General features: G+C 40.2%; 1 protein-coding gene across 3 annotated transcripts in view; it reads right to left on the reverse strand.

The window, feature by feature from the left end:
* Positions 1 to 27,888, reverse strand: part of SGMS2 (sphingomyelin synthase 2) — a 98,754-nt gene that overhangs the window by 29,433 nt on the left and 41,433 nt on the right. Inside the window, exon 1 of one of the 3 annotated variants that reach the window (XM_055435311.2) lies at positions 12,988 to 13,179. The exons of the other annotated variants lie outside the window; for them this stretch is intronic. The gene's annotated coding sequence lies outside the window, so the exon portion shown is untranslated. Of the gene's footprint in view, positions 1 to 12,987; positions 13,180 to 27,888 lie in introns of those variants that run through there. 3 annotated transcript variants of the gene reach the window in all.

The raw sequence follows: 27,888 nt of genomic DNA on the forward strand, positions 1-27,888 counted from the left end.
TCTTTTTGCCAGCTTCAGGCTACATCACTCATAGCATCCTGCCAAACTATCACCCAAATTCCATCCAACTCTACTACTCCACAACTGCTCTGAGTCTGATGTTTGTAGGGGAAAGAAGCTTGTAATTTTGAAACCCAGGTCCACTCTAGTAGACATACAGATGGTCTTTAAAAGGTAGTTACCTAATTCTGGAACATAGAATGTAGAACAGAAGAAAATAGTTGCCTTTTTTTTTTTTTTAATTTTAAAGAGAAAGCATTCAGCTATCTACCTACTGGGACAAGTGTGAGAATGACTGAAATAATTAATCATAAAGAGCTTTGTGCTCCTGGGAGGAAGAGCACTCTGTGAGTACAAAGCCCGTTTACTGTCATTAGTAGCAGGATTGATGTTTTCCTTGGGGTTTCATTAAGAAGATTAAATATACAAAGCACATCATCATGTGTCAACCAATCTTGGGATGCAATGTTCATCATCACGATGATCATTACAACATACTCATTCCCACGGCGAGGTTTTCCTACCTGCAAGTATCTGGAAAGTGACAAAAGCCACAGCACTTCCTTCTGAGGCTGGCAACCCCACTAGGTCATTTGTTTAGGGTATACTCTGCCAGAGCACAACAGATGAAAAGCTTTCCAAGTCTTCTTACATTGCAAAATACTGCAAGTTAGTCTAGATAATATTTAAAAGTTTAAGATCCCTATAGACTAATCTTGCTTTTGAAGGCAAGTGCAAAGCTCAGAAACAGTTAGTACAGTAACACTGCTTTGCTAGGGCTTTTTTTTTTTTCTTTAAGAACAAAGTATGATTTACTCCAGAAATACAAGCTTGCAAATTAGGAAATAACTGTAATTTGTGTTTTACTAAATACAAAGAAATGTAAACCAAAAAGATATGATCATCTTGAGTGATGTTTAAAAGGCACTGATAAAATTCAGTATCCACTTGATGTGGGGGAGAGAAAGCACTCAACAGTAGGAACAAAAGTATATATATACACAGCTATGCTCTTTCAATGCCAGTATCACAATTTTAGCTGTGTAATATGTGTTCTAATATCTAGTAGAAAAAAAAATCCTATACTTTTCATCCCTAAGGGAACTTCAGGATCTTTCTGTCAAATTATAAGAAAATACATAATTTTGCTTATATGTTTTATTTTGCCTCTATTATACCATAAAGAGTTTGATCTTACCATATTAAAATACATTAATCACTTTCTCTTAATAATCCCTATAGTATTTTTCCTGTAATTTGACAAAATGATTCTATGGTTCATCAAAGAGTAAAAATGGGAGCAGCAGAAACTTTGTACCAGTAAATATTGCATTACACAACTAATATTGGGGCAATGGCACCCAGTTATTCTATTTTGGGAATTTATTCCAAGGAAATAAGGATGTACATAAAATATTTCTATAAGTATGCCTTCAATACATTTATAAGCAGAAATTGGAAACACTCTAATATCCAACAATGGGGAGTTAAATAAATTACAGCCATCATAATATACTTAACATACTGTATTTGGATATAGTAACTACAAAACTGTGAGACAAGTATATACATACTATATAAGAAGGATGCAGTATCAAATTAAGTACAGATTTAGATCTGGATAAGTGCAGAGGGCTTCCCTGGTAGTTCAGATGATAAAGAATCTGCCTATAATGCAGGAGACCCCAGTTCGATTCCTAGGTTGAGAAGATCGCCTGGAGAAGGGATAGGCTACCCACTCCAGAATTACTGAGCTTCCCTGGTGGCTCAGATGGTAAAGAATCTGCCCGCGATGCTGGGGACCTGGGTTTGATCCCTGGGATGGGAAGATCCCCTGCAGGAGAGCATGGCAAGCCATTTCAGTATTCTTGCCTCAGTAATTCCTATCAGAGGTTATTGTATACCAAAAATGGAAAAGGAGTAACATGACAGAGGTTCAAGGCTTGAAGAAAAGGTTCAAGTGTGAGGCTCATGACTCACTCCCAGTTCCGATCTGAGGCTCACAGCCAGCATTCCACAGAGGAGACTAAGCACAGTCATGAGCTCCAGTCAACAGGCTAAGAAGCACTTTGCTTGTTAAAGTTGTATATTGACCTGGTTGTACATTTGAAGTGGTTAAAAAGATAAGATGTATTAAATGTATTAAATGGAAAAGGTCAGTCTTCATCCCAATCCCAAAGAAAGGCAATGCCAAAGAATGCTCAAACTACCGCACAATTGCACTCATCTCACACGCTAGTAAAGTCATGCTCAAAATTCTCCAAGCCAGGCTTCAGCAATATGTGAACCGTGAACTCCCAGATGTTCAAGCAGGTTGTAGAAAAGGCAGAGGAACCAGAGATCAAATAGCCAACATCCGCTGGATCATGGAGAAAGCAAGAGAGTTCCAGAAAAACATCTATTTCTGCTTACTTGACTATGCCAAAGCCTTTGACTGTGTGGATCACAATAAACTGTGGAACACTCTGAAAGAGATGGGAATACCAGACCACCTGACCTGCCTCTTGAGAAACCGGTATATAGGTCAGGAAGCAATAGTTAGAACTGTACATGGAACAACAGATTTGTTCCAAATAGGAAAAGGAGTACGTCAAGGTTGTATATTGTCACCCTGCTTATTTAACTTCTATGCAGAGTACATCATGAGGAACGCTGGGCTGGAAGAAGCACAAGCTGGAATCAAGATTGCTGGGAGAAATACCAATAACCTCAGATGTGCAGATGACACCACCCTTATGGCAGAAAGTGAAGAGGAACTCAAAAGCCTCTTGATGAAAGTGAAAGAGGAGAGTGAAAAGGTTAGCTTGAAGCTCAACATTCAGAAAACTAAGATCATGGCATCTGGTCCCATCACTTCATAGGAAATAGATGGGGAAAGAGTGGAAACAGTGTCAGACTTTATTTTTTTGGGCTCCAAAATCACTGCAGATGCTGATTGCAGCCAGGAAATTAAAAGACACTTACTCCTTGGAAGAAAAGTTATGACCAACCTAGACAGTATATTAAAAAGCAGAGACATTACTTTGCCAACCAAGGTCCGTCTAGTCAAGGCTATGGTTTTTCCCGTGGTCATGTATGGATGTGACAGTTGGACTGTGAAGAAAGCTGATTGCTGAAGAATTGATGCTTTTGAACTGTGGTGTTGGAGAAGACTCTTGAGAGTCCCTTGGACTGCAAGGAGATCCAAGCAGTCCATTCTAAAGGAGATCAATCCTGGGTGTTCATTGGAAGGACTGAAATGTGTCAGAACAGATCAGATCAGATCAGATCAGTCACTCAGTCGTGTCCGACTCTCCGCGACCCCATGAATCACAGCACGCCAGGCCTCCCTGTCCATCACCAACTCCCGGAGTACACTCAAACTCATGTCCACAGAGTCGGTGATGCCATCCAGCCATCTCATTCTCCGTCATCCCCTTCTCCTCCCGCCCCCAACCTTTCCCAGCATCTTATTAAAGTCTCTATGTGGGTTTCAATGTTTAAAAAGATGTAATCTGTTGAAGATAGAGGTTAAACACTGACCAAAGAGAATGTGTTGCTAACATCCACAAACTGCAATTATGAATGAAAGAGATTTAGATGTTGCTTAAAGGCTTAAGAAAAACAAGGTCTTGAAACAGAGTTGAACGATCAATGGAAACAAAAGAGCTGACGAGTTTCTTAACAGACTACTAAAGCTTTCAGTTCAGTTGCTCAGTCATGTCTGACTCTTTGCAACCCCATGAATCACAGCACGCCAGGCCTCCCTGTCCGTCACCAACCAGTAGGTGCCCAGTATGCTACTGGAGATCAGTGGAGAAATAAATCCAGGAAGAATGAACGGATGGAGCCAAAGCAAAAACAATACCCAGTTGTGGATGTGACTGGTGAATTGGAAGGACTGATGCTAAAGCTGAACTCCAATACTTTGGCCACCTCATGCGAAGAGTTGACTCACTGGAAAAGACTAAAGCTTTACCAGCCCTTAAAAAAGAAAACCCAGGGGCTTCCCTGGTGGTTCAGTGTAAAGAGGCTGCCTTCCAATATAAGAGACACAGGTTCGATCCCTGATCCTGGAAGATCCCACATGCTGCAGAGCAACTAAGGCCCTGCCCCACAATTACTGAGCTTGTACGCTGGAGCCTGGGAGCTGCAACTACTGAGCTCACATGGGCAACTACTGAAGCCTGCGCACCCTAGAGCCTGCACTCGACAAGAGAAGCCACCACAGTGAGAAGCCTGAACACAACAATTAGAGAGTAGCCCATGTGGCAACCAAGACCTGGCATGGAAATCAATCAATAAATAAGATTTAAAAAAGAAAAAAAAAAAACCAATTGTCACTATAAAGCCATGAAAAAGTCAAGCTGCAGAATAAAATGGACACAATATAATAGTTTTCAAATATGTGCCAGGTACTGTGCTTTGGGTATTATATAATTAATCCTTAGGACAACATTAGGAAATATTTTATTTAATATTTATTTATTTAGCTGTGTTGGATCTTAGTTGTGGCACACAGCTCTCCCTTGCATCACTCAGGATCTTTCAGCACGGCACACCGACTCTCTAGTGATGGCAGGCAGGCTCAGGGGTTGCGGCACGGGGGCTCCAGAGTGCACAGGCAGCATGCTGGCTTGTTGCTCCAGGGCACGTGGGATCTTAGTTCCCTGACCAGAGATCGAACCTACCGAACCTACCCTGCACTGCAAGGCGGTTTCCTCAGCCGTGGGACCACCAGGGAAGTCCCAGGAAATATTTCAAAGAAAATAAATTGAGATCATGTGAAATGCTCAAGGTTCAGACAGGTAGGAAGTGGCAGAGCTCAGATCTGAACCAGGAACTCGATCTCAGGAGTCCCTGTTCTGTCACAGAGGTCAACAATATAGTCAGTGAAAAAGATCGAGATAATCAATTACAAGCTTTTTTTTAAAAAAAAGGAGAGATGCATAAACACATAGGAAAGTCTCCAGATAATATAGGTATTTTAAAATCTTTATAATTTTGAAAAAATATAAACTTAGAAAAAAATTAAATCTATAAATCACCTCTCTTCAGGGGAGAGGGGAGGAGCCTGTGAAGTACTTCCCTGTTACCCATATTTCCCTTATAATTACTGTAACAAACACACCACTATATTAAATTTATAATATAGATATATTGCTATGTTAAGAGGATCCCAGTTTAGCTAAGAAATTTTATGCCTATAAAAGCTTTTTCAGAGACCAAGACATCTTCGCTTCTCCTTACTAACATTCTTAGAGCTTAATTTACTTGTAAAACTCCTCCTGCCTAAAACGGATAGGCGTTAGTTAGTATGATTACAGAAACAAGGGTGCCTCATGAGTCATGGCATTCTATTTCAGAAATGCCCATAAAATTTGTTACATATTTTTACTAACAAGTTCTTGAAAACTGAAAAGAAGACCCACTATTTATTTTTTTTAAAAAAATGATCATGTATATTTGTGAAATACTTTCCCAACAAAAGTGACATGGAAAGGCATCCTTGCCAGACCCTTACAGGTCCCACATCTGTATAATAGTGACAGATTTAAATCAGGGAAATAGGCAGGCCTATTAAGCCAGCAGTAACTGTTTCTGATGTCACCAACTTTGATAGCATAAAGTGCCTTCACTAAAATCTGCTCTGCAAAGTGTTCCATAGGATGTTTTCAATCTTGTCTTCTATTTCTTGTTCATCTTTTTATTTATGGCTGGAGAACTCCAAAGACTAGATCCAATTCCAGGAGAGGAATCTTAGAGGTGGAGTCCCAGGGAAAGACGATTTTAACAATCCGTGGCACATTGCAGAACACGTGGTAACAAGGGAAATGAATGACCAAACGCATTAATAAAGGAATGAGCAAGTTGACGGACAGATTAGATAAGCGATCAGACAGACAGACAGACGAGACCCTGAAGACAGAAGAGGGCTGTAAACAAGGCCCAAAGCTAGGGAATATTTTAAATAATCCTTTCCATTTCTTGGGGATATACTCTAAATCAGAGGTTCTCAGAGTTAAGAGGTAGAGTCGGGGAACACATGTTTTTCCCAAATACTGGATGATGTCTGCCCCAAGCCCCTTTCCCCACCTCCATTCCTGATACATCTAGGAGTTCAGAGAATTTCTGGAGGGTGAGGGTGGGTGGGCTTTCCAGGTGGGTTCTCCCTCCTTTGCCTGCGTGTTTGCAGGGTTTAGAAGAAAGAACAAGGCAGGAAACTTCTACTTCCCACCCCTTTATGTATTTACAGCCGGCATGATAAACCTAGGACCCTGGAGAATAAGTAAAGAGGGTTGAAGTATGGTATTTGTGGTAAAATGCTTACATCTACTGCAGCAGGCAAGCAAAAGACCTTCCTGATAATTTAAACAGACATTCGTACCTTTAACAACCTGAACCGTGATTCTATTAATTTCCGAGCAACCTGTCCAAGAGGTGTTTGGTCAGAGAATTATTCTGCGCTAACTGGTACCACCTGCTCCCTGTTTAATGGTCAAACAGAAGTCACAGGCACCGGTTTAGTAGAAACACCCTGGGGGCTTTATCAGAACGGTTAACTCTAACAGCCTAACTGAACAACAGTGGTAATTATCTGCTTCTTCAACTCTAGCTTCCGTATATACCCCAAAGATTTACACACCTAGAAACTGATTCCCGTAGGTTTTAATAATTATTATTCTGTAGTAGGAGTCTGTACAGATTACCTACTCAAGTGAGAGGTTTCTAAAAATCATAAAAAAAAAAACCCACATTCCATTTAATATTTTCAAAAGAGAGTGGAACTTACATTTTCTTCTAACAGTGGCTGGTCTGGGAGCAAAGGAAAAGCTGGGTCTAACAGCTTAACCTTACACTCTCTAAAATATACATTTTCTAAACCATATTAGAGATCTCATTCTAAATAAATAAATAGATCACAGTCAAAGTCAACAGCATATTTCTTCGTCAACATCAACAACAACAAACTTTCTAGATTTGGAAATGTAGTCTCTTACTCTAGGAAAACCATAAGAAGAAAAAAAATAACAGTTTCTTCAAAATTTCATAACTCTTTCCTTTAATAAAGCTCCTTTACTACATGCCTTTCAGATTATTTTAAAATATACCTTTTGATTTCTCTTTTTACCAACTCGTGACCAAACTTGGTGTCTGTTTTATACAATTTGAAAAAGTTTGCATAAAATAATTAACAGGCTATTTAAATAAGTATTAAAAAAACTGATATCTTGGAACTTTGCTTGATGTTTATGAATACATTAGAAGAAAATCTTAGCACTCGGAGATTTGAGTGAAGTCATCTTTAAGCAAGAAACTATAGGAAGAAGTTAAATAATCCTGCTCTAGGGTGGAGGCAAAGGGGAGACTTCAGAACAAACCTTTAACCTGGGGCTGCGGTTAGCACATTTTATAGTTGTAAACAGAGGCAAATGCCTAAGAACAGGAAGCTTACTCAATCCCCAGGGCTGCTGTAGAAACGGCACCTAGGTACACTTGAACACAATTTCCTTGTAGAGGTCTAAAGTCTAGAATCAGACATTTTAATATGCATTTAAAATACAATGGGTTCCTTGTTACTATATTTCTGCTGAGTGCACTGTGTCAACAAAACAAGAAATAGCTTAAAACAACCTCAGAGATGAAGGGGAACACTTCCTGTTAGCAAGAATTAAAACACTGAAAAATGAAGGAAAAGGGAGGTTCTAAAGTCTGCACCCTCAGCAGGTTAGTCCCATCTATTTGCTGCAGTTGGGGTGTGGTATTCTCCAGGCTTTGGCAGAAGGCAAAGAGAGCAAGAAGGCTAGACAGCTCTTCAAGTTCTGTGCTGCAGCCCGTCTGGTATCCTCAAGGCAGAGCACAGTTTCATATAAGGAAAGGAAAAAGTAGGAGAGGAAAGCAGGCATGGAAGAGCCAAGAGAAGTCTGTATAAAGCCTCCATTTCTCATTCTCTTATGCCAACCACAAAAGGTTCTTTTGCATGAGTGGCCGAATAAGCCACTGCTTTCAAATGGTATGAGGCTATAAAAAGTAATACTTTCTCCAAAGCCATTAAGGTCACTACACTTGGCTTCCAGAACTTAAACTACTATGCTGTATTTCAATAAATTATTTCTTGCTCAAAAGCACTTATTTGACCAATGTTTCCAACCTTGGCTTTGGTTTCTGCAAATAACTCCAACACAAGGAAAGGCACACGTGGAGAAAAGGCAGCAAGAGTAACTTAAAAGATGAAAATCCTGAGTCTAACAATGCCACTTTTAACAAGTTTGAGGAATACAAGTTAAAATTGGGATTTGAAATAGATCGCTAAAATATTTATTTATTGAATTTTTACTTATCCTAATAAGGAAAAGAAGAGACTGTCACAAAATGTTCATTTCTTTAATTTTCACCAGAAAGTTTGCATATTAAAAAAACTCACTTGAAGAAAGTAAAAAGAAATTTGGTTTATACATCACAGCATTTAAATATTATTTTAGGAAATATTAGTAAATACTTGGATATTCAGAGTAACTGCCACTAGACATGGTCTGTTAAGGAAAATGAGGCTGTTCAGAGGTAAAAGTTGCAAAGTTGCAAAGTCTCATCAACAAATGTGTCTTCTGTTGCCTGCTCTACTAAATGTCCCCTGTATGGAGCTTGAACCCTCTACCACAAAGCGTAGGTGGCTGTTGGTATGATAAAGACCGTATCTGAGTGATTATCTATATACCATTGGTTTTGTAGTGACCCTTAACCCTTAGCCAACTGCCCGTTTCCCTTGAACAAAAATCCGGAACAGAATACACAGTTCTATTTTGTATTTCTCTTAGAAATACCATAACACGAGAAATTTTGTTCTAATATACCCAAGCTGTCCCTCCAGGAGGTTATTAGAAAAAGAGAGAAAAGAGTTTGGAAAGAAAGATACAAGAAAATGAGTCCGAGTTTTTACAAGGAACCCTGAAAAGAGAAAGACAATAGAGAAAAGTACAGATATCAGAGCTGACTCAAATGCCTTCTAGGGGCCCGTGTATGTCCCATAAAAGGGCACTTACAGCTTGGGGAGTGCAGAGTGGCACGGGAGGTGAGTGAACATCAGTCCCTTCCATTAAAACCAGGAGAGCTCCAAGGAGTTGGACAGAAAACCAAAAGTGTGGTAGGGATGGCAGGTGAAGGGGGGTTGACACTGTTAAACTTTGAAAGTACGTGGACTGCCTTTACTGAAACGTTTCTGTCCGAGCAATAGTAAAGAAAGATAAGTGAAAGTGTCAGACGCTCAGTCGTGTTCAACTCTTTGCAACCCCACCAACTGTAGCCTGCCAGTCTCCTCTGTCCATGGGATTCTCCAGGCCACAATACTGGAGTGGGTAGCCTTTCCCTCCTCCAGGGGATCTTCCCAACCCAGGGATCGAACCCAGGTCTCCCACATTACAGGCGGATTCTTTACCAACTGAGCCACAAGGGAAGCCGGAGCCACTTGGGAAGCCCAAGCCACCTGGGAAGCCCCAAGCAATAGTAAATACAACCACAATTGAGTCAATATATGAAACAATCAGATATTCATTCTATTTAGCAGAAATGGTTAGTTATCATATGTAAATAAACAAAAATATAAGTGTAGCATATATATGCAGATGACACCACCCTTATGGCAGAAAGTGAAGAGCAACTCAAAAGCCTCTTGATGAAAGTGAAAGAGGAGAGTGAAAAGGTTGGCTTGAAGCTCAACATTCAGAAAACGAAGATCATGGCATCTGGTCCCATCACTTCATGGGAAATAGATGGGGAAACAGTGGAAACAGTGGATGACTTTATTTTTTGGGCTCCAAAATCACTGCGGATGCTGACTGCAGCCATGAAATTAAAAGACGCTTACTTCTTGGAAGGAAAGTTATGACCAACCTAGATAGCATATTAAAAAGCAGAGACATTACTTTGCCAACCAAGGTCCGTCTAGTCAAGACTATGGTTGTTCCAGTGGTCATGTATGGATGTGAAGAAAGCTGATCGCCGAAGAATTGATGCTTTTGAACTGTGGTGTTGGAGAAGACTCTTGAGAGTCCCTTGGACTGCAAGGAGATCCAAACTGTCCATTCTAAAGGAGATCAGTCTTGGGTGTTCACTGGAAGGACTGATGCTGTAGCTGAAACTCCAATACTTTGGCCACCTCATGCAAAGAGTTGACTCACTGGTAAAGACTCTGATGCTGGGAGGGATCGGGGGCAGGAGGAGAAGGGGATGACAGAGAATGAGATGGCTGGATGGCATCACCGACTCGATGGACATGAGTTTGAGTGAACTCTGGGAGTTGGTGATGGACAGGGAGGCCTGGCGTGTTGTGATTCATGGGGTCGCAAAGAGTCAGACATGACTGAGCGACTGAACTGACTGACTGACTGAGCATGTATTTATATGATCTATATTGTATCTATATCTGGCTATATTATTCATTATAGCTAGATTCACTACAAGTACATGTAAAATCCTTTAATTATGAAGATCTATTTAATTAAGGCTTTCACAAAGGGCCTTGGCTTTCACCTTTCTTTCTTTGCATATTAAATCGGCTTTTCATTTCCACAATCTTTGCAATAAGGGCAGGTGATTTGATGAACCCAGCCCCTGAAGTACACCTTCAAAAGCCACTAGAAGAACTCAGAAAGAGACAAGAGAAACAGAGAATGATTTCTGCTGGTTTATCCATGCAGTGAGTGAAGAGTGGTCAGGAAAGGAAACAGAAGTAGAAGATAAAATTCTGAGGCTCCATCTCATAGCCAGAGTTCATTTCCTTATTTTCTACACCTACTCTGACAAATCCTAAGAAAAGAATTCCTGTGACTAAATGTCTCCCAATTACTAATAACAGAAACTTCCTACAGAATGTCTCACTGACAGATTAAATACACAAGCTTCTACTCTATTGTAAGCCATGGATAAGAACACTGGAAAGTTACCTTGAAACAAAGCCTATTAAAATGTAATTTAAGCTGTAATCAGAAAGAAGCATAAAAAATACAATAAGGATAATAAATTATACAATTTTTATGAAAACCTCTCTCTTTTTAAGCACATGAGTTTTAAAAATGCTTACACTTCTTGACATATTAACTACTACTGAGAATTTATCTTGGAACAGTTTTAAATACAGAAGAAAATATTATCCAAAAATATATTTGGTTAAACATTAAAGCAATCTAAATGTCTACAGCAGACATTTTGAAGGATCCAAGAAACACATTAGGGCTCCCCTGGTGGCTCAGACAGTAAAACGTCTGTCTGCAGTGCGGGAGAGAGGGTTCAATCCCTGGGTCGGGAAGATCCCCTGGAGAGGGTCATGGTAACCCACTTTAGTATTCTTGCCTGGAAAAACCCAAAGCCTCAGTCCATGGGGTTGCAAAGTCAGACATGACTGAAATACATTATACTTTCTGTTTAAAAAACAGCATCATATTTTTATTTCCATAAAAGTTTAAATATATGACATTTAAAAAAAAAACAAGCTAATAAATACACCCTAAAGAACGTAAGGTGTTAATGTTGGTTGTGGGACTTACCAATTAATTTCTTTTCCTCTGCTACTTGCCTACTTTCTCCAAATTTTCTGTGACAAAAGTATTTACCCATATATCTATTAAAAGATACAACTGTATTCTCAGTTTATAAATATTATGTTTAAGATTTTAATGATGAGCAAAATACAATATGATTTCAGCAATGTAAAGATGTATGTTACATATATATTTTTAAAACTCTGAAGAAAATATAACATATATTAATACTGCTTAATGAATTTATGGGTGATTTTAACTTTTTTCTTTATTGTAGACTGTATTTTCTAATTTTCCATATTAATCATTGTTGGTTAGATAGCATCACTGACTCAATGGACATGGATTTGAGAAAACTCCAGGAGATGGTGAAGGAAGGAAGCCTGGAATGCTTCAGTCCATGGGGTCACAAAGAGTTGGATACAACTTAACAACTGAACAAAAATAACAAATAATCATAAAAATGCTAATGGTATTTTAACTATAAAAGAGTATTGACAGAGTTAACAGGGAAAATGTGCATGTGTCAACAGGGAAAATGTGCTTCTGTCCTTTAAAAAGGTATTTTGTTTTGTATAATTTCAAGTATGCAAAAAATGCATCTACAGAAAAGTCAGAGCACAAGTACACTAAAATATTAAGAATGGCTGTTTAAGTGGTAGGAGTATGAGATTATTTTCCCTTCCTACATCTGTGTATAGTTCACATTTAGAAATATTTTCATTACCAATGTGTCATTTTATAGCAATAGCCAAAAGTACTGGAAACCATGTATAGTTGTTGCTGTTCTTTTCACAGAAATATTTATCTACTGAAATCTTTATTTCATGTCTTCACTCAGCCTCAATTAACTGCAATAAAAAACATATGTTTAGGGACTTCCCTGGTGGTCGAGTAGCTAAGACTCTGTGCTCCCAATGCAGGGGAGCCAGGTTTGATTCCTGGTCAGGGAACTAGATCTCACATGTTGCAACTAAAAGTTTAAATGCTGCAACTAAACCCTGGTACAGCCAAATAAATTTTTTTTTAAAGTATATGTTTAGAATTTTGCATTTGGACAAGTCTGCAGTATTGCTGCTGTAGAGAAAGCCTACCAGTAACCATTTTTGGATGTTACAATCCTAACTTGAAGTAAACACACAATTAAATTAGTCTTTACGTAGTGTTCAACTTTCAAAAACAGACTTCACTGTACTGAAGTGTGATATCTTCTGCAGGGTTTATTCCCAAGAAGGGTGAAGACCACTTTATAAATTTCCATATAATGGATGTCACTCATTCTCTCGCAAAAGAAAACCAGCCAGTCATTTAGCAAATCTCCAAGCCCTCTGGGTGAATGTTGGTAAATTTTGTGCACCACAAATGTTTTAGGAAGCCTGTGTATTTAAGCACTTTTGAAAATCTTTTTCCTGTTATTTGGTGGAGTTTCACTTTGTTGTGGGCTTCTCCAGTGACTCAGACATAATGAATTTACCTGCAATGCAAGAGACCCAGGTTCGAGGTTAGGAAGATCCCCTGGAGAAGGAAATGGCAACCCACTCCAGTACTCTTGCCTGAAGAATCGCATGGACAGAGGAGCCTGGTGGGCTAGAGTCCATGGGGCTGCAGAGAGTCGGACACGACTGAGCGACTGAGCTCACACATAGAGCACATGTTAGGTCACGTGGCTCACCACGATCACCTTGCTGGATCTGGAGAACACCAGACAGTCAAACATTAATACATTTCAATGAGACGTAGGGATATATTGACACTGACTTGGGTTATCAAGAGAAGGAGGGAAAGAGGGACTGAAGCACCTTTTATTATTAGAAGTTTAGATTTTGAAATTGCAGATCAGTGATTCTGAATCTATACAACTCAAATCACATTATCTATCAAGATGGGACTAGTTATATTATAAATATTACTTGTACAATAAAATTGCTACTGTTCAGTTGCTAAGTCATATCTGATTCTTTGCAACCCCATGTACTGACGCCCACCAGGCTCCTCTGTCCATGGGATCTCCCAGGCAAGAATACTGGAGTATGGTGCCATTTCCTCCTCCAGGGGATCTTCCCAAATCAGGGACCCAACCACATCTCCTGCATTGGCAGGTGGGTTCTTTACCACTGAGCCACCAGGGAAGCCCATACGATAAAATACCATCATACTAATACAGTGTTAGGTGAAGAAAGTTACAAAATGGTATATTTAGCACACTTTTTTACTGTGGGGGAAAATTGTGCTATGCATAAATAAACTAGTTACGAGAAAGGTGATATTATATGGAACATTTACTTCACTTTTTAGCTTTGTGTGTTAAAAAACTAAGTAAGCAGCATATTTTTATTTTACTGCCTAAGAGCAAAGATAATTGTTGATTCAACAATATTTAGTGAGTACATTCTCTGTATTAGGGGCTGTTATAGGGAAAACAGTGGAAACAGTGTCAGACTTTGTTTTTTTGGGCTCCAAAATCACTGCAGATGCTGATTGCAGCCATGAAATTAAAAGACGCTTGCTCCTTGGAAGGAAAGTTATGACCAACCTTGATAGTATATTAAAAAGCAGAGACATTACTTTGCCAACCAAGGTCCGTCTAGTCAAGGCAATGGTTTTTCCCGTGGTCATGTATGGATGTGAGAGTTGGACTGTGAAGAAGGCTGATCGCCGAAGAATCGATGCTTTTGAACTGTGGTGTTGGAGAAGACTCTTGAGAGTCCCTTATACTGCAAGGAGATCCAACCAGTCCATCAATCCTGGATGTTCATTGGAGGGACTGATGCTAAAGCTGAAACTCCAATACTTTGGCCACCTCATGCGACGAGTTGACTCACTGGAAAAGACTCTGATGCTAGGAAAGGTTGGGGGTGGGAGGAGACGGGGACGACGGAGAATGAGATGGCTGGATGGCATCACTGACTCTGTGGACATGAGTTTGAGTATACTCCAGGAGTTGGTGATGGACAGGGAGGCCTGGCGTGCTGTGATTCATGGGGTCGCGGAGAGTCGGACATGACTGAGCAACTGAACTGAACTGAACTGATAGGGACACAACAGTTTTTTAAAAGTCACTTCTTTCACGGAGTTTAAATTCTGCTAATGTTGTACTACAACAACAATAAAAAAATTTCAAGTTCTATGAATAAAAATAAAATAAGAGAGATGTTTAAAGTAAGATCACCAAGCTTATGAAGCAATATTCAATTTTAAATGTTTAAATCAACACTCATTATGTGGGAAAAAAATCAGTACCCCATCAGGTCAAATGAAAATCAAGAACACCTATGTTCCAACTTGCTGAAACTTGATCACAGTAAACAGCTTCTAGAAACCTGTACAAATAAAACTTCTCGAAACTAAAAAGGAATTCCACTGAAGATGCTCCCCTACATACTCAATTGTAGATTTTTGCCTTTGAGTTCTTTTCCATTTCTAATAGATTAAAATAATGTATATAAGTGTAAAGTATTCTAGTTCTCTTGGTCATAATGGACTTTTAAAAAACTGATCACACCAGCACACTCTAAAGAAAGATTTAACCCACATGAGGTTTTTAAGAAGAAAAGGTTAAAGATGCGATATTATAAATACAGGAAGATTAAAAACAAAAATATCATATGGGAACAGAAAAGTTGAAGCTATCACATAGCTAATAAGGATTCAGAACTCAGTTTGAGTTTTCATGCAGAAACTATATTTTATCTTAAATAAGGAGGAGAGAAACTATAGATATCAAAAAACTTATAAAGTTATTTAATGAAACGGTGACCAATCTCAAGATAAGCAATACTTGAGGGTTAGATTAATAGTAAATGTTGTCCGCACTGCTGAAAGCTTGGATGAGGCAGATGAATGGCTGGCCAGTCAGAACCGAGAATTATTTCTGGCTTTCTGTTCTGTGTGGAATTCGGCTGAGTGCTCAGGAAGGTAGCAGAAGGCTAGCTCCTGTCCTCAAGAGATTTTTGATTAAGTAACTCCTACCCTCCCCGCTTCTACCCAGAAGCCACTTAAAAAGACGAATGAGAAATAAAAACAACTTTTATAAATTAGAGAAAAGCCTGAAATACATTTGAAGTTTAGTAAAACCGTGTATCAGATAGAAGGAAAAGTGAAAAGAAAATTCAAATAATGAACATAAAATGGGAGATGAGGGAAGACATATATATATCTTAGAAACTTTAAATGTCTAGGGTACACACTTGAAAACTGAAAACAATTTTTTTTTAAATGTAGAAGTCTTCTTTTTTAAATGCCAAGCTCCAAAGATCAGTAATGAATAGAAAATCATTCTATTCAGTTTAGCACTGGTCTATCCTTGGGAATGAACTATGGTCAGACTGTTTTCTACAGAGTGAAGCAGGTTTAGAAAAAACACAGGATGATTAAAAGCATTCTCTGAACCCGAACCTCATGCTAAAAAGTAGTCAGGAAACGCTATAAACTCAATGCTCAATTAGCATCCGGAAACTAAAAGATGTAATTCCATATTTAATCTTATTTCCATTAAATGCAATTTTCATTGATGATTCTACATAAAGATTACTCATTTGAAATCGTCTTTTATTTTTTTTTTTATTTCTAAAAAAGAATTTTATTAAAAAAGCACAAATGCAAAGAAATGAACAGAGGAAAATTTATGCGTCGAACCTGGACTGGTCACTTATGATAATATACATGCTACAATTCCAAATCGTCTTTTAAAAATGTGCCATCAAAGTGAAAGTGAAAGTCGTTCAGTAATGTCCAAATCTTTGCGACCCCATGGACTATATAGTCCATGGAATTCTCCAGGCCACAATACTGGAGTGGGTAGCCTTTCTCTTTTCCAGGGGATCTTCTCAACCCAGGGATTGAACCCAGGTCTCCCCCATTGCAGGCAGATTCTTTACCAGCTGAACCAGCTGATTCTTTACCACGGAAGCCCAAGAATACTAGAGTGGGTAGCCTATCCCTTCTCCAGCAGATCTTCCCAACCCAGGAATCAGACCAGGATCTCCCACATTGTAGGCAGATTCTTTACCAATTGAGCTATCAGGAAAGCCCTAAAATATTTTTTTTAATTGAAACAAAGTAACAGTCTAGAAGTTTTTCATATTCTGATTTTGAAGGTTTTTTGGTTTTGTCTTTTTTTCTTCTAACATCTCTTGTAGCATAATATGCAGTAAGAAAGATATTAGAAGACTGGGAGCCCGTTTCCAAGGCTTATACTGAATAAGAGTAAAAATGAGATTCCAGTTAATATGTTTCTATACTCTGAAGTGAGGCACATCTTAAGAATGTCAAAAGGGATGATGGGCTGATGAGGGGTATCTTTAAAGGACATGAGTGAATTTCATTTGTGGGTGGGAGGGCCTTCCCTGTGGCTTAGAGGTAAATAATCCGCCTGCAATGCAGGGGACGTGGGTCTGATCCCTGGGTTTGATCTCTGGGTTGGGAAGATTCCCATGGAAAAGGAAATGGCAATCCACTCCAGTATTCTTGCCTGGGAATTCTCATGGACAGAGGAGCCTGGTGGGCTACAGTCCATGGGGTCACAAAGAGTCACACACGACTGAGCACGCATGCAGGAGGGTTATTTACAGCGTAAATAAAACCTTAGCGATCCTCTCAGCTTCAAATTCCTTCTTCTGCTCCCCAGTCAGCCAACATCCCATCCACTTTAATCCTGAACCTATCTTACCTAACTCTTATCTCTTTAGCTTAGTTCAGCTCACAAACACCTTTCCTTAAAGAAAGCATGAATGAGTCCAAACATATTAATAGCCACAACAAATTTCTAATGGGTTAAACTTATCTACCAGAAAAGATACATTAAAAAAATGTTTTTAATAATAATAATTTTTTAAAAAGCTGGGACTTCTCTGGTGGTTCAGTGGTCAAAACTCTGCACCTCCACTGCAGCGGGCACAGGTTCTATCCCTAGTTAGGGAAATAAGATTCCGCATGCTGTGTGGCACAGTCAAAAAATAAAATAAAAATAAAAAATAAAAAGAAAGCCGAGCTGGGTACTAGGTATATGGAGCACTACTAGTACTCTGGACTGCTGGATACAAAGTGAAAGTATTCTTCTTAAGAGGAAGTGCACAGTCAAGAAGAGGCTACTAAGAAGACATGAATAATCTTGCCCAAGGAAAAACTGGAGCCCCACAGACAGTCACTATGGGAAAAGGAGTGAACAGGTACTTAATGCAGCACGCCCTCCCTCTCTGGTTTTGTTCCCAGTCCATTTCCTGCTTTACTGGCTCCTTTAGAGCCCTTGAATGGCTTCTATTGGCCAAAAGCCCATTGCTTATTTTCTCTTAAAAACAAAAACACCTTATAATAGAAATTTTTCAAATTTTGTATTAAAAGCAGAGAGAACAGCATAGCAAACTTCATCAGTCACCATGATCATCATGGGAAATCTATTTCAACTATCCTCTACCCTGAGGTTTTTTTTTTTTTTTTTGGAAACAATCCCAAACATCATTTCACTTGTAAATATTTCAGTATGCCTCTTTGAGGCTATCTTTAAAAAAAAACAACCAAAAAAAACCTAATGCCATTATAGGTAAACAAAATAAATTTTATTTCCTTAATAACAAATATCTGGTCAGATCACCTTTCCCTAATTATCTTTTATCCCTGGATTGCTTCTTAGGTGCTGGTGTGTCCTGTCAGGTAACACTGCTTAAAAGGACCTTCATAATCTGGCTTCTGCCTTCCTTTTCAGGCCCTCTTTGAGACTCACTTTTTCCCCTTTCCCTAAATTCTGTTTCCAGACAGAGTTGCTTAAGTTCTGTTAATGTTTAATGCTTAACATTCCCTTCACATGCAACATCTGCTTTCCATATAATTTTTCAGCAGCCCAAATCTCCTTTCATTCCCACCTTCATGCTTACATACATGCCAAGAAATCTTTCCTGCTACAATTCCTGGACCCAGAAATGAACAGTCAAACACTGCACTCACCATCCAGGGAGGTTACAAAACCTAGTGTACCCTTTCGTCAAGTTCCCACTGAAACACAAATGCCAATTTATAAAGCCTGTTAAGACAGAAACCAACCTTTACCCCTGGGGTGCTTTGTCTTTGATAATTTCACCATTTTTTACTTTGCCTTTTGATTGTATATTCCTGTATAATTATTAAAACTCTTATAAATGGTGATCTGGAGGTCAAAGAAGACTTTAGTGCAAAGATTTCAGTAGCAAAAAAATCCACAGAATTACTTAAACATTATATTTAATAATCATGAAGCTTTCAAATGAGAATTAGATATTTGGCAAATATCTAGCTGTGGAAGTGACAGGGACAAAAGAGCTAGTGGCAAAAGAAGACCCCAGGGCTTCCCTGGTGGCTCAGTGGTAAAGAACCCACCTGAGATGGGAAGGAAACGGAGAAGGAAATGGCAACCCACTCCAGGATTCTTGCCTGGGAAATTCCATGGACAAAGGAGCCTGGAATCACAAAGAATCGGACACATCTGAGCACACATGCCATATTTTAGGGCAGAATGTTCTGACCCCCATGATTTTAACTCCTTGAGGCAAAAAAAAAAAAGCCTCTGATGGATAGCATATAGTAAGCTTTTAAGAAATATTTCCTTCATCTACAAGGACATGGAACTCTACTCAATGTTATGTGCCAGTGTTGCTGGGATGGAGGCTTGGGGGAGAATGGATACATGTATATGCACGGCTGAGTGCCTTCCTTGTTCACCTGTAAATACCACAACACTGCTAATCATCTATATACCAATTCAAAATAAAAACTTTAAAGCAAAAAAATAAAATTCAGAGAGAAAGAAAAAAAAGATTACCTTCATCTAATTACACTGCAAACAGCAAGTGTTGTAGGAGTACAGAGAAGCACAGAGGAAGGAATGATTAACTTTTCTACAGGTGACCTGGTGTTAAAGGAAGCTGGGCCAGTATTTGAGCCGGTCCTTGAAATTTACTGGGCTAGGGTGAAGAACTTTTTAGGTAAAGGAATCATGTCATCAGCATAGGGACAGTTCCAGCATTTCAGGTGTGACTTTATCCAAGCTGCAGCAGTTGATCAGTGTACTGAAAGAATGAAATCAGAGGCCTCTAAAGGCTAGTGTGCTTCTCTGAAATAAAAAGGTAAACAACGTTTCCTTAACTTTTGATAAATAAATCATTGGAACATAAAGAAAGGCAAGGAAATGTGTTAGCTAAGGTGAAAATTCAGTTCAGTTCAGTTCAGTTCAGTCGCTCAGTCGTGTCCGACTCTCCGCGACCCCATAAATCACAGCACGCCAGGCCTCCCTGTCCATCACCAACTCCCGGAGTTCACTCAAACTCATGTTCACAGAGTCGGTGATGCCATCCAGCCATCTCATTCTCCGTCGTCCCCTTCTCCTCCCGCCCCCAACCTTTCCCAGCATCAGAGTCTTTTCCAGTGAGTCAACTCGTTACATGAGGTGGCCAAAGTATTGCAGTTTCAGCTTTAGCATCAGTCCCTCCAATGAACATCCAGGATTGATGGACTGGTTGGATCTCCTTGCAGTATAAGGGACTCTCAAGAGTCTTCTCCAACACCACAGTTCAAAAGCATCGATTCTTCGGCGATCAGCTTTCTTCACAGTCCAACTCTCACATCCATACGTGACCACGGGAAAAACCATTGCCTTGACTAGACGGACCTTGGTTGGCAAAGTAATGTCTCTGCTTTTTAATATACTATCAAGGTTGGTCATAACTTTCCTTCCAAGGAGCAAGCGTCTTTTAATTTCATGGCTGTAATCAGCATCTGCAGTGATTTTGGAGCCCAAAAAATAAAGTCTGACACTGTTTCCACTGTTTAAATCTATTTCCCATGAAGTGATGGTGAAAATTACTAAGCTCAAATCTGCACCCTCAATAAACTGAGGCAATTTATTTGGTTAGAACTTTAGTAATCAAGATAACAAATTCCTACTGCAAACATTTTTGCAACAAATAAACAAAATAAGTGAACTCCAAAATTTATTTGAATTATTTGAGACATTCATGGCTTCCTCTGTTTTTGAAAAGAAGTTATATATGTTCAGTAAGCTTTTATGAATAATGGTTAATACAGTCTTCCATCAAATAACATAAAGATTCCTGATGAAAGACTGAGAATCTAAATTAATGGGAATTAATCCTAAGGGAAATACACACTGAATATTCATTGGAATGACTGTCGCTGAAGCTGAAGCGCCAGTAGTTTGACCACTTGAACCAACTCATTGGAAAAGACCCTGATGCTGGTAAAGACTGAAGGCAAAAGGAGAAGGGGGCATCAGAGAATGACATGGTTAGATAGGGTCGTCAACTCAGTGGACGTGAATTTGAGCACACTCTGGGAGACAGTGGAGGACAGAGGAACCTGGCATGCTGCCGTCCATGGAGTTGCAAACAGTTGGGCACGACTTAGCAACTGAACAATAACAACAAACTATCAGTTATAAAATAAGCTACAAGGATATATTGTATAACAGAGAAAATAAAGTCAATATTTTATAATAACTATAAATGGAGTATAACCTTTAAACACTGTGACTCACTATACTGTACACTTATAACTTATGTAATATTATTGTATATCAACTATCCTTCAATCATTAATTACTTCGGTTCTTTTTAAAACATGTCAAACTTAAAAGCATTTGCCCCAAGTCAACGTTCTACACTAAGAAAATTATTCAAAGTATAAGACTGTATATAAAATAAAGCTACCTTCAATGAAAATTTCAGTGACTGAAGTACTGTATAGTGTGGCTTTAGGGAAAGTGAGAAACTTTATAGAGTTAAATGGGTTTTTCTCTTACTTTTTACAGAGATCCCAAAGTTAACCTTGGTTGCTTCCCTGTGGCTCAGATGGTAAAGAATCTACTTGTAATGCAGGAGACACGGGTTCTATCTCTGGGTCAGGAAGATCCCTTGGAGAAGGGCATGGCAACCCACTCCAGTATTCTTGTCTCGAGAATCCTATGGACAGAGGAGCCTGGCAGGCTACAGTCCATGGGGTCACATGGAATCAGACACGACTGAGTGACTAGCACTTTCACTTTACACACACTAATGTCCTACCGGGCTTCCCTGGTGGCTCAGAGGTTAAAGCATCTGCCTCCAATGTGGGAGACCCGGGTTCGATCCCTGGGTCGGGAAGATCCCCTGGAGAAGGAAACAGTAACCCACTCCAGTATTCTTGCCTGGAGAATCCCATGGACGGAGAAGCCTGCTAGGCTACAGTCCACGGGGTCGCAAAGAGTCGGACACGACTGAGCGACGGAATGGAATGGAATGTCCTACCACGGATTATGAGGATGAGCTCTTGAGCCAGCCCTGAGAGCCACTCCTCTAATCTCGTTCTTCCTCTTGACTTCACAGCAGATCCTTCCCTGGGAAACTCCTCCACCTGACAGAACCAGACTGCAAATTCAGGAAGGAGAATGACTCCTAATTTCACAACTCTCTCCCATCACCCAACCACTGCTGGGCCAGTAGCCCAATGTACAGCAACACAATCCAAACTGCTAACATTCTGCATTCCTTTCAAAAAATAAATTCAAGAACGCTTAAAAGATCAGACTGGGATTTAATGTCTGGACTTTCTCGCTTTACCAATGCCCCTCCCATTTCTTTCGTCCTGCCTATGGGTTTGTGGTTTGCAGCCTACACAGGGGATCCCCTCTGCTGGCTTAGAAGGTGCAAGCACAGTTCACGTCTGATGTGCGTCAACGTCTCTGGCCACCAGCCAGGTACCTGGCGTTCAGAGGCACTAGAATGGCTGTGAACGATGTGTCATCTCACACACTGAGAGACTCCAGCCCTGTTGCACCCTTCTCCACAGTGCCCTAGGCACCTTTTTCTAATGGACTCAACAACGTGTCTGCATAATTATAATTTCCATATGGGATGCAAGACTCCACAACTTCACCCAACTTAGAATGCTTTGTGTGACTGCATCTTTAAAAAAACATTTGTTTATTCATTTGGCTGTTCCTGGTCTTAGTTGCGGCATACAGGCTCTTGAATTTTTGCTACAGTATGTGGGGTAGTTTAGTTATGGCTTGCGGGAGCTTTAGTTGTTGCATGCGGGCTCTAACTCTCTGAACAGAGATTGAACTCGGGCCCCTGCATTGGGAGCGTGGAGCATGGAGCCACTGAACCACCAGAAAAGTTCCTGTGTGACTACATTTTCATTTTTATTTAATTTTCTGGCTGTGCTGCAAGGTCACATGTGATCTTAGCTTCCCAACCAGGGATCCAACTCACGCCCTCTGCATTGGAAGGGCAGAGTCTTAACCACTGGAATGTCAGGGAAGTTCCCTGCATTTTTAATTATAATGTTTCTTACACAAATAGGAGGATAAAACATAGGTATAAAAAATAGTACAGCAAAAACGCATATAGCTTCAGATATCCTGGAAACCCCCAACCAATCTCCATGATTATATCCTCCTGCACCTGGAAAATCTTGCCTGGAAAATCCCATGGATGGAGGAGCCTGGTAGGCTGCAGTCCGTGGGGTCGCTAAGGGTCTGACACGACTAAGCGACTTCACTTTTCACTTTCACACATTGGAGAAGGAAATGGCAACCCACTCCAGTGTTCTTGCCTGGAGAATCCCAGGGACGGGGGAGCCTGGTGGGCTTCCGTCTGTGGGGTCACACAGAGTCGGACACGACTGAAGTGACTTAGCAGCAGCAGCAGCAGCAGCAGCAGCACCCGCTTAATCCTGCAGTAGTTTTTTGATATAGAAATAATTTTCTAAGTAAGAAATGCTGAAAACCCTTGAAGAGGTTTCTTAAATGAGGCTACAGTGTCTAATCTATAATTGCAGTTCTCAACATGATAAAAGAATAGATGCTGCTGCTAAGTCACTTCAGTCGTGTCCAACTCTGTGCGACCCCACAGACGGCAGCCGACCAGGCTCCGCTGTCCCTGGGATTCTCCAGGCAAGAACACTGGAAGGGGTTGCCATTTCCTTCTCCAATAAAAGAATAGATAAATCCCTAAAAAGTTCTCACCTATCATTGGGTGTTCCTTCATTCCTACATAGTTCTACCTTTCCCCACCCTCACCCCGCCCCCACTGACCTACCCACCTCCCACCACTTACTTAGGGAGTTGCCTGGAGGGTGGAGGATGTGATTGGAGCTTCCCCAATATAAGCTTGTTAATATGCACAACCACTTACGGAGTAGGTATCATTATCACCTCCACGTGAGGCCTGAGGAAGTGAAACCCAGAAATCCAGCAAGTGGTGAGAGGTGGGATTTTATTCCAGGCAATTTTAGCCACTAGATTTTTAGCTGCTAGATTTTCTGAGATCTTAATCCGTTTTTACAATTTGGAATGTGCTGGCTTTTTTTTTTTTCCCCTAAGAGCAGTGGATTTGCTTCACCATGAGTCCTTCTGGGGAGATTTCACCTTTTCTTCCTCCATATTTTCTCCCCACAGTTATCACGTATTAACAGATAACAGTCTGTGTTTGCCCTGGGAGGTACATCCTTCCAGATATTAGCTGGCCCCACCGTCTAACACAGTTCCCAGCTCCGGGTCATCTGGTACCTTCAGTGCCTGCGTGAATGTCTGTCCAGCTCCCCAGTGACTTACAAGAAGGACACTTCCTGGGAATCTGGCCGATGAACATTTCACTGGGGTGAAGTGTTCAGAGGGTCTGAATCACTCCTGTTGCCTGGAAACCTGTTTGTATCTGGCAGGAGGAAGGCGACTCAGGCACAGGTACAGTCAGACGCAGGACCGATATTTATTCAGGGCAAACTCCTCCCAGCACTAACTGACTGTTGATTTCATGTTTAACCTTGACACTGCTCTTTCTCATGTCATGGGGAGCAGGGAGAGGCACTTTCAATTCTTTTCAAGTCTACGCACAGATTTAACAGATCCGTCGCAGCTAAAATACAGCCTGCTTTATTTCTTCTACTGAGTTCTGAAGAAAAGCTTTAACAGAGAAAGCAATTACAGGATTCTAACACATACCGGGCTTCCCTGGTGGCTCAGAGGTTAAAGCGTCTGCCTCCAATGCGGGAGACCTGGGTTCGACCCCTGGGTCGGGAAGATCCCCTGGAGAAGGAAATGGTAACCCACTCCAGTATTCTTGCCTGGAGAATCCCATGGATGGAGAAGCCTGGTAGGCTACAGTCCACGGGGTCGCAAAGAGTCGGACAGAACACATACAAGTGAACTGGAATTATAGGCTGTCATGGAACTTACCTGCCATCCCCATAAAAATTCTCTCATGAAGTCATAGTTGATATAACACATTCCTAAACAGCCCTGAGTCACTAATGAATGCCACTAATTCTGACCTCAGAGTTAAGAAGGAATTTTTTTCAGGCAACCAGAGGGTTGACTCATTTGGTGGACCATATTCCAGGTCAGAAAAACGATCACACCTTTACATATACCTGTCTTTTTAACCTGAAAGAATTGATACCACAACACAATAAGCTTTAGAATTGAAGAGGTTCATCCTCAAACACCACCATGAATATAAATAAATGTCACTGGCCGCCTAAGGTCACCTCTCTGAGGTGCTATTTAAACATAAATTAGCACCTGTGCCTAGATCACTGTAGAAACCAAAACTCCAGAATAAAACACTCTGGGTTTGCATTTCACGACGTTTCTCCACTAGTTATTACTAATACTTTATGGAACCACCTTTCTTCCTAGTCATTGTTATGCATGAAATATTCAAAGGGGGAAAGTGGTTTTGAAAAAGCCACACGCATCCACACATAACAGATACTGTGTTGCCTTTTGTTTTGTCCTTTTCAGCCTTCAGAAGCCATGTAATTTCTTTTCTTTTTTAAAGCAGCTTAAAGACATAAATCTTTATGTTTAACACTTTTTATCAGTTTTCCATTTGAAAAATTTTAAACAGGATGTTAATATAATACAAAAACAGCATACTAATATAATACAATAAAGCAAAAATAAGCTTCATTTCCATCTTTGGGCCTTATGTCCTATTTGGGCAAAGATCTGCTATCCTAAGTGATGCTTCCAGGACTACTGATTTGCAGTTTAGTTTCAGAATCAGAGTATATTTAGGAATGAGACTGTCTGGCTAAAATTCTGTGCCTATGAAGCCAAAGAAATTTGAGTGAATCCACTTACCTAATAACCAAAGTATAGAAAGTTAAAGCGGTAAGTTCTGAAGCCAAAGTACAGGCACTGGGAAGACCAAATAACCAGTTGTGGACTCATCACTAAACATAAAACTCTCCATTCCCCAGCGCCCTTCTTGTTGCCTCCATTTGTTAGATATAAATGCTAAATCACAGAAATCTAAAGCATTATACACTTTACAACAGATCTCAGACTATAAGTCAAGACACAATACCGAAGTCAATTAATCGCATGCTGAAAATATCTGTGTCACTCACCACTAATACCAATACAGACAGAGAACATTCACTAGGAGGACTCACAGGACCCAGTATACAGTCATACTCATGGCTTTTTACAGCAAAGGGATACAAAACAAAATCAGCTAAGGAAAGGTATGTGGGGTAAAGTCTAGAGGAGACCAGGAACAAGCTTCCGAGGGCCTTTTCCCAGGAGGATCACACAGGTGGTGTTTAACTTCCCCCAAGGAGTTGTGACAACACCTGTGAAATACCATCTACCAGAGACGCTCATTAGTGACTCAGTGTCTGGGGTTTTTATTGGGACTGGCTACATAGGAAACCTCTGCTAGGCACGTACCTAAATTCCATACTCCCGGAATGCAAGCAGGTATTCAATAGAAACCAGTACTGTTTGCACAAACAGGTCAGGAACAGTGAGCCATTCTTACCAGGAAATGGTGGGAACCCTCCTCCAATCTAAGTTACCATATGCCACCAGTCAAGGGCTAATCTTGCCAGCACTGTTTCTAAGAAGGGCAGTCTCAGGCCTGCTGTGTTAACCCATCTTTGGACACTGTCCTAGTTCAATTAACTATCATACAGGACCAAACTATATAAGAAAGGTCTTACTCGTAGCAGGTCACCGAGGCATATCATGAGCCTAGAAGCACTTTCACCTTGTATTATTTTCAGTATTTAAAATGTAGCATTTTCAACATGGACAAACTTACCTTACATAATAGAAGATCTAAGATGGCCTTTCATGTCTTTTTTGTACAATAAAAAGAGCTGAATTCTAGCCTTGTTTACCTTTCTGAGCACTTTCTTAAAAAAATATCAGATCAGATCAGATCAGATCAGTCGCTCAGTCGTGTCCGACCACTGAAATTTCTGAATGAATAGTATTCCTAAACTGAAACTCTGAGAAACCATTTAACTTATCAGACTGGCAAAAAAAAAAAAAAAATCCAGACCCAAATAACAGCTAGTCTCACAAATTTCTAGCAGGGGGTGAGAATAAGATAAAGCCAATTTGACAAGACAGCTATCAAAATTATACACATTCTTTATGATCTGCAATTCCACTTGGCAAATTTATACACATATAATTGTGTACATGCAGAATAACCTACACACAAAGTTATTTATTGGGGCATTGTTTAAGAGCAAGGACTGGCTACAACCCAAATCTCCATCAATAGGTCACTATTTAAATTGTGGTACATCCATACAATGGACTACTCTGTGATGAGGGGGGGAAAAAAAGGAGGAGGATGCTCTCTTTGTACTGATTTGCTAAACCCTCCTACATATATAAGGAGAAAAAAATACACTGCTCAGTAGTTTGCTATCTTCTACTTTACGAATGGGGCAAATATGAACTCATACTGTGCATAGAGACACTCTGGAAAGCTGCATTAGACCGAGGCTGGGAGGGGGCAGTGAGGGCAGAATTGGGGCATAATCTGTAAACCTGAAAAAACTGACTTAAAATGGTATATTTGAAAAGTAATCCTTCTTTCCTAAGCCTAGGTCAAATCACCCTGGCACCTGGCTTTTTGGTTTATTGTTTGAATAAGCTTCTCTGTTTTGCAGTGGTTAAAACCAAAGCATTATGCGATCGCTTTATCCTATTTTCCTAATCAGGTTCCAGCTCTACCCTTTGCATCCTGGGTCTGTCTGCCATGCTGAAGGAGCCTTCCCCAGGGACCTCTGAGAGCCAGTCAGTGCTCTGCACCTCCTTTCTCCCACTTGTTTGCTGAGGATGTTCGGGGCTTTTGAAAGCTCCATGAAAGCAGGGGTTTTACTTTGTTCACTGCATTCACAACACTGAAATGAGCGTCTGGCACACAGAAACCGTTCAGTAAGTATTTATTGAACAAATGAATTCTTTTCTTTACCCAGCTTCAACGGGACAGACACTATCAGACAAAGGGGGAGATATTACTGTGGTCAAATATTCAGAAATAGTTGTCATTCCTAGCATTGACCCATTATAGGCATTCTAATCCTGGCAACATCCTTAGAACTATTT

This window comes from Moschus berezovskii, chromosome 5 (genome assembly GCF_049115385.1).
Source record: "Moschus berezovskii isolate FMDL1 chromosome 5, NW_MosBer_1.0, whole genome shotgun sequence".
Lineage (NCBI taxonomy): Eukaryota > Metazoa > Chordata > Mammalia > Artiodactyla > Moschidae > Moschus > Moschus berezovskii.